Source organism: Babylonia areolata, chromosome 34 (genome assembly GCF_041734735.1).
Source record: "Babylonia areolata isolate BAREFJ2019XMU chromosome 34, ASM4173473v1, whole genome shotgun sequence".
Classification (NCBI taxonomy): Eukaryota; Metazoa; Mollusca; class Gastropoda; order Neogastropoda; family Buccinidae; genus Babylonia; species Babylonia areolata.
The window spans coordinates 12,637,861-12,645,360 of NC_134909.1; the positions used below are offsets into that span (position 1 = coordinate 12,637,861).

A 7,500-nucleotide genomic window follows, 5' to 3' on the forward strand; every position below is an offset into this window, starting at 1 on the left:
CAGGCTAGGGTCAAAGAAAGCTGAAAGAATGACGGGTATCTGTAAAACGTAGCTGGTATTAATTCTTCTCTCAGATTCTGATATATATATAAGCTTTCTTTGGATATCTATTTTCGTCCATCAAAACTAGTCGTAGCCAAAATTTAATACATATTGTATAAGTATCTATAAAAAGAGGACATCTACCTGTTTCTCCATATATCAAATGTCTAGGCGACTTTGGGCTTACACCCATAAATCATTTCAGGGCAGATAGATGAATTTTCTCTATGTGCTCTTAGTCAAAAGTCAAACCCCGTATTTCATATCTGTATGTTAGTATCGGTTGTATTTGACAATCGAACATTAAAAAAAAAAAAAAAAAAAAAACACTTCGGGTGAATATTCACCTGTAGTCCAGTGTAACCTGATTATCGCTGGCACACCTTTTCCAGCAAAGTCTGCAAGATCTTTGAGAAAACGTAATCCTCGTAGAAGGATAGATTCCAAGATATTTATACAAGCTGACTATCAGTAATTCCTCGTTTCCAAATTACCATCTCTCTGTTGATGATAATCATCCACCTATTCTGAAAACAACAACGTTCGATTTTCCTAGATTAACAAGATCAAGACGGTTTGCTGTTCCGAATAATAAGTATGTTTAACTGATTCTGTTGACCACCATTTACACTGTCAGAAAATAGAACATTATCATCTGCAAACAACAGAATAAATAATTCTGTGAATTCTGGCGAAAGCTGAATTCCATGTTTGCCATTAGTATTAACATCTTTTGTCAATTCATTGATAAACAGTGAAAATAAAACTGGTGAACAAACCCCCCCTTGCTTCAAACCACGTGGACACAGAAAAGCCTCTGTTAATTCACCACCAGCGCGGACTTTTTGCTTTCACAGTACTATACATACTTTTCAGGGCACTCAGAATCTTACCATTTATACCATTTCCATGCAGTACTTTCCATAATTCCTCTTTACATACAGATTCATAGGCCTTTCGGAAGTCGATGAATGCTACATCCAATTTTCTGTGTCATAATAACTGTTTCTTGGCCATAGCCGGAAGCGTAAATATGTGGTCAGACGTGCTATGATCTTCTCCAAAAACCTGCTCGTTCCTCCCCAGTTGTACTGTTGTTTTCTGTCCTATTTGTGATGCGCTTGTTCAATATCAATTTATTACGAATATTCAATAGTGATAATCCTCTATAGTTGTCAGCGTTGTTCAAATCAACTTTTTTTGTACAATGGCTGTATTCTTGATAAGCACCAATCATCAGGGAATAAACCATGATCAAATAGAATTTTTTTTTATGTTCACGACAAATGGTGTAATTTGCTGTTCTTGATATCTGGATATATATATATATATATATATATATATATATATATAGAGAGAGAGAGAGAGAGAGAGAGAGAGAGAGAGAGATCAATAAATAAACAAATAGATAAAGAGATGTACAGTTTGGGGCCTACAACACTTGCTTGAGAGCAGCGCAATTAAGAAATATATATATATACAGCCGCTTGAACTTAATTGTAACAACAAGCAGAGGAGACATGATATACACGAGGCGTTAAAGGGGATCACGACGATGGTGTGATATTTTGACGTCTGATTTCTCACTTTGTAACTCTTCTCACAAGTGGTGTCAGAGAAACTGGAAGCAAACTAGTTACTTCTAATTTTTGTAAGGAAGAAAGAGATACAGTTCTGCATTATTTATGGGAATGTAACCATGTACAACATTTTTGGAAGGAGTTTGTGAGATATTTAAAAGAAAAGTGTTTACATTGTGATAGACTTAACCTGAACGACACACTGGTGCTTTTTGGACATAACAAAATGAAAACTGATGAATGTTTCTCATATATCTTATTGATAGCTAAATTCATGTATACAAATGTAGAATCAACAAAGTAAAACCAACATTACAAATGTTCAAAAAAGACCTCAAACAGGCATATGAAGTAGACAAGTATGCCTTTAACATAACTATGGAATATAACAAGTTTGTGGAAAAATGGGCACTTCATAACTGTTAGAAACAGGATTAAGCTTTTCAATGCTACCTTGGAACTTTGACATTGAACATATATTGTTTTGCTGTTATAGATTTGTCAGTACTTAGAACTTAATTATATGCTTACCCTATACTTTCTAATGCACAAAACATATAAATTCTATATCTGTAAACCTTTGTCTGAATAAAAAATGTTGAAAAAAAAAAAACCCAACTAGTTACTTCTTCTTCGTTCGTGGGCTGCAACTCCCACGTTCACTCGAAAACACGAGTGGGTTTTTACGTGTATGACCGTGTTTACCCCGCCATGTAGGCAGCCATACTCTGTTTACGGGGGTGGAAACAAACACATGCTGGAAAAAGTTAGGGGGTGGGGGTGGGGTGGGGGTATAAAAAAAATACAAGAGATAAAACTAGGGTGGCTGCAAATCCGCACATTACACATAATCACTGGAACAAATAATAGTTGTGTAAGAAACAGGACCAGTAGATATTGATGATTGTGACATTCGTTTAGAAATTAAAGATACTATCGAATATATTTTCTGGAGATTCTATCAGTCTAAACGTTTTTGGTTAAGCGCAAAAAAGATTTGCTCAAAAACAAAATGTACTATTTGTGCGAATTTAAAATTCAGTGAACATATAATCATTTTCGGTTTCAAAGCTGGTGTGGGTGTGTGTGTGAAATAAATAATGGCACCAGTTTCAGCTGATTCAACACTAAAGACTGATTTACTATAAATACACAAATTTAATACAGAAATACACCATTCGGCATAAGTAAAACAAAAACACAGCTCAAGTAAAGCAGAGTTTAGCCAAGAGAGTATAAAAAACGAACTGTAGTTGTACAGATGATACTATTTTGGGGTGAATGGTTGCTTTCACGGAATATTTGGATGGCCTGTCCAAAATGATTTATTTATGTACTCACAATAGTTTTCGTCAGAATACTGTGTTCATATATCGTTGTGTACTTTTTGTGTTTTTTATTCATTCGTCTATTTTTTTCTATTCTTTGTATATCTGTTTAGTCTGTTGTGCCCCGATTTTTTCACATAATTATATGTGTGTGTGTGTCAATTTCTATTACTATGTTATCGAAATGGAATTATAAAAAAAAAATTTAAATCAGAAATGGGAATGAAGAAAAAGCTACAACAACGAAAACGAATAAAACGATAGATAAATAAATAAATAAATAAATAAATAAATAAACAATCTATACACAGATATAGACAGACACAACTTGGGGGATACGATCAGGAAAGGGAGATGAACCATGCCAGTAAAGGCGGTGGGGAAGGGGGAGGGGGGGGGACGGTGTGTGTGTGTGTGTGTGTGTGTGTGTTGCAGAGAGAAAGGCTTGATGGGGGGATTTTGGAGGGCGGTCCAAGGGAGATAACACTGGTTTTGAGAAGACAGCCACCATCACAGGAAGTGAGTTAGAGAGAGAGAGAGAGAGAGAGAGAGAAGGGAGGGGTGGAGGGGGGGAGGAGTTGCAGACATGCGCAGTCGCCTGGCCTCTTGTTATTGGACGGCGAGCGAACCAGGATGAAGGAGGAGGAGGAATGGAGGTGGGGGCGGTGGTGGTAGTGGTAGTGGTGGTGGTGGTTCGTGGTGGAGGGAGGGTGTGGGGTGTAGGGGGTGGTGGAGGAGGTAGGTGATGTATTGTTATGCCTTGTAGAGCGGAGAAGGACGCTTTCTCTCTGTGTATGGTTCTCTCTCTTATCTCTGTCTCTCTATCTCTCAGTCTCTCTGTCTCTGTCTGCCCCCCCCCCCACCCCACCCCCTCTCTCTGTCTCTCTGTCTGTCTCTCTCACCCCACCCTTTCTAAATCTCCCACTCTCTCTCTCCTGTCTCTCTCTCTCTCTCTGTCTTTGTCTGTCTCTGTCTCTCTGTCTCTCTCTGCCTGTCTCTTTCCCCTCCTCTCTCTCTTTCTCTCTCTCTGTCTCTAAACCCCACCCTTTCCAAATCCCCCACTGTGCTACCTCTCTCCCTCCCTCTCTCTCTCTCTCTTTGTCTCTTTCCCCTCCTCACTCTCTCTCTCTTTCTCTCTGTCTCTCACCCCACCCTTTCCAAATCTCCCACTCGCTCTCCTGCCTGTCTCTCACTCTCTCTCTCGCTCTCTTTATCTCCCCTCCTCCCTCCCCCAGACACCCCCCCCCACCCCCTCTCTCGTTCGCTTCTAGCAAGCTCAGTCGCTGGCGGTCTCAACGTGCGCAGCACACACACACACACACACACACACCCACACACCCTTTCTCTCCCACCCACCCACCCCCGCCCCCCACCCTTGTCTGGCGCTGGCTCGTTCAGTCAGTCCGCCTAACACAGCGACATTATCGATGGGGGGGAAAGGAACTTCTTTCTTTGCCGGCTGCTGCACATACTACTACACAGACAGAGACACAGAGAGAGAGAGAGAGAGAGAGAGAGAGAGAGAGATCCTTGCGCTGCGGATGCGTGTGTGTGTGTACTACGCCAGAGGAAAGCAAGACCGACAAGTTTTGGTACCATGACGTCAATGCTTTTTTTATTTTTTATTTTTTTGCTCTTTTTTTTTTTTTTTTTTTTAAGGTGGAAGGGTGGAGTGCGGGGGTGGGGTGGGGTGGGGTGGGGTGGGGTAGGGGTGGGGGATGGCGGGGCGGGGGGGTGGGGGTGTGTGCAGGGGAGTGGAAGAAGGGGTGGGTGGGTGGGGGAGGGGAGTGGGCGGCGAGAGGAGCGATGTGGAGGAGGTATAGATCTCTCTTTGTCTGTCTGTCTGTCGTGTCTGTCTCTCTCTCTCTCTCTCTCTCTCTCTCTCTCTCTCTCTCTCTCTCTCTCTCTCTCTCTCTCTCTCTCTCTCTCTCTCTCTCTCTTCCCGTAGGAAGACAGACGTCTGGACTTCTATTCCGTTATTTTTTTTGGCAATCCCCTCCCTCCTCTCCCCCCCTCCCCCCAACCCATCTCTCTCCCCCCCCCTCCCCCCGCCCCATCTCCCTCTCCCCCAACCACCACCACCACCACACGCACCTTTACCCCCTATTCCAGATCCCCAGGAAGAGTGATAAGAGAGGAAGGAAGCGGGTGGTGGGTGTGCTGGGGCTGGAGGAGTGGGGGGTGGGGGGCGGGGGCGGGGTCAGCTGAAGGGGAGGAGACACTGTCTGGTGTGTGGTGGGGGATGAGGCAGAACTGTACTGCTTCTTCTTCTTCTTCTTTTTCTTCTTCTTCTTCTTCTTCTTCTTTTTCTTTCCGTTCCACGACCAACATGCTGGGTATTTTCGTGTCTGTATAACCCCTCCGAACGCCGACATAGGTTACAGGATCTTTAACGTGCGTATTTGATCTTCTGCGTGCTGTATACACACGAATAGGAGGGGGGGTTCAGGCACTAAGCAGGTCTGCGCATTATGTTGACCTGGGAGATGGGGAAGACTCTCCACCCCTTTACCCCCACCAGGCGCCGTTAGCGTGATTGGAACCCGGGACCCTCAGAGTTGAAAGTCCAACGCTTAAACCACTCGGCTATTGGGCCCGTCTGCAGTCCGCAGTATCGCAGTAGCAAGTCAGGCCGGGAAAAGAAAAGAAAGAAGAAATAAATAAATAAAGTGCCCCTTCCCACCCCTCTCTCCTCTCTCTCTTTCTCCCTGTCTCTGTCTCTTTCTTCCCTCGCTCTCTCTCTCTCTCTCCAATCGTCTCTCTCTCTCCCTCGTCTGTCTCCCTCTCTCCTCCCTCCTCTCTCTCTCACTCACACTCCTTCCTCTCTCACACTCTCCCCTCTGTCTCCTCCCGCCCTCTCTCTCTCTTTCTCCCTTCTGTCTCTCCCTCCTCTCTCTCACTCACACTCCTTCCTCTCTCACACTCTCCCCTCTGTCTCCTCCCGCCCTCTCTCTCTCTCTCTTTCTCCCTCCTCTCTCTCCCTCCTCTCTCTCCTTCCTATCTCACACCTTCCCCTCTGCCCCTCCCCCACTCTCTCTCTCTTCTCTCTCTCTCTCTCCTCTCTCACACTCTCTCCTTCCTCTCACACCTTCCCCTCTGCCCCTCCTCTCTCTCTCTCTCTGTCTCTCGTCCCCTCCCCCCCTCTCTCTCCCTCTCCTCTCTTTCTCCCTCCTCTCTCTCACACACACTCTCTCCCTCCTCTATCACACCCTCCCCTCTCTCTCCCTCATCTCTCTCACACACACCCTCCCCCCTCTCTCTCTCTCTCTCGTCCCTTCCTCTCTCCCTCCCCCTCCTCTCTCTCCCTCCTCTCTCCCACACACACTCTATCCCTCCTCTCTCACCCCCCTCCTCTCTCTCTCGTCCCTCCTCTCTCTCCCTCCTCTCTCCCACACACACTCTATCCCTCCTCTCTCACCCTCTCCCCCCCCTCCTCTCTCTCTCGTCCCTCCTCTCTCTCCCTCCTCTCTCCCACACACACTCTATCCCTCCTCTCTCACACTCATCCCCCCCCTCTCTCTCTCTCTCTCTCCCTGTCTGTCTGTCCTCATCACAGACGTGCGACATGCTAGGAATGAAGCGACAGGAGACAGAAGGGAGGAGTGGTGGAGACAGGGACGGGGGGGACGGAAGGAAGGAAGGAAGGAGGGAAGGAAGGAAGGAAGGAGGGAAGGAAGGAAGGAAGATATAGGGACGAATGGCAGGTCCGCCGGTGGCTGATTGCTGATTGGTTAGGGGCGCTGAATTCTCGCTACGAATTTCCTGACTTCGATTCCTTGGGTTTTTCAACGCAACCAGGTGATGGAGTTGCTGGTTTTTTGGGTTGTTTTTTTTTTTTTTTGTTTTGTTTTGTTTTTCTTATCCCCTAAGTCAACAGTATGTTGCAGTCCTGCTAGTTCAGTGCCCTGGGTGTGTACTGACACATGCAAGAAGATCAAGCACGCATGTTCAAGATCCCTACGACCCATGTCAGCGCTCGGTGCTTTATGGTAAAACTACAAGAACACATACCCTGCATGCACAACTTGACCCGAAAGCTGCTTACACGGCGGGGATAAAAACGGTATTAAACATAAAAATTTAAAAAAAATTAAAAAATTTAAATAAAAAACCCACTCGGACATATACGAGAGAAACGTGGGTGTTGCAGCCGACGATCGCAGAAGGAGGGGGAGGAGGAGGAGCAGAAGAAGAAAAGAAGAAGAAGGAGGAGGAGGTGAAGGAGAAGAAAAAGAAGAAAGAGGAGGTGGAGGAGAAGAAGAAGAAAAGAAGGAGGAGGAGGAGGTGAAGGAGAAGAAAAAGAAGAAAGAGGAGGTGGAGGAGCAGAAGAAGAAAAGAAGAAGAAGGAGGAGGAGGTGAAGGAGAAGAAAAAGAAGAAAGAGGAGGTGGAGGAGAAGAACTAGAAGAAGAAAGAGGAGAAGAAGAAGAAGAAGAAGAAGAAGAAAGATGTGTGGGACGGATGAGGGCAGCACATGACGAACGGCCGGGCGTAGGAAGACAGACCAAAAAAAAAAAAAAAGTAGTTCCCTTCTCCTGCAGCCAACCAGCCT

General features: G+C 45.3%; 2 long non-coding RNA genes across 4 annotated transcripts in view; one reads left to right on the forward strand and one right to left on the reverse strand.

The window, feature by feature from the left end:
* The window catches only part of LOC143277554 (uncharacterized), a 617,781-nt gene that overhangs the window by 324,308 nt on the left and 285,973 nt on the right, over positions 1-7,500 (forward strand). The window lies entirely within an intron of this gene.
* The window catches only part of LOC143277556 (uncharacterized), a 132,680-nt gene that overhangs the window by 48,391 nt on the left and 76,789 nt on the right, over positions 1-7,500 (reverse strand). The window lies entirely within an intron of this gene.